The sequence below is a fragment of the Triticum dicoccoides genome, chromosome 2B, assembly GCF_002162155.2.
Source record: "Triticum dicoccoides isolate Atlit2015 ecotype Zavitan chromosome 2B, WEW_v2.0, whole genome shotgun sequence".
NCBI lineage: Eukaryota > Viridiplantae > Streptophyta > Magnoliopsida > Poales > Poaceae > Triticum > Triticum dicoccoides.
In genome coordinates this window covers 116816016-116816314 of record NC_041383.1, presented here as the reverse complement: position 1 = coordinate 116816314, position 299 = coordinate 116816016, and positions in this window count along the sequence as shown.

Genomic DNA, 299 nt, shown 5'->3' with positions numbered 1-299 from the left:
TCTTGAAAAGAAGGTCAAGTTTATTTCAAAAAAAAATTCAATTTTTTCTTGATTTTTTATTGAATTGCTGTGTTTTTACATATAGGGTACATGTGTACCCAGGAACCAAACGTTCCCCTCCCGCACAACATCACCTGAGGACGACGCTCCTTGAACGATCTACCAGTCAGGGCGCAACGTGCCACTCCATCATGAGACTTTAGCTGAGTAGACATCTCGGCACGCGAGCAGGCTAGGGACTGTTATAGACCAACATTCTCCAAATACGACGAGGACGACACACGTCATACCATTGAACT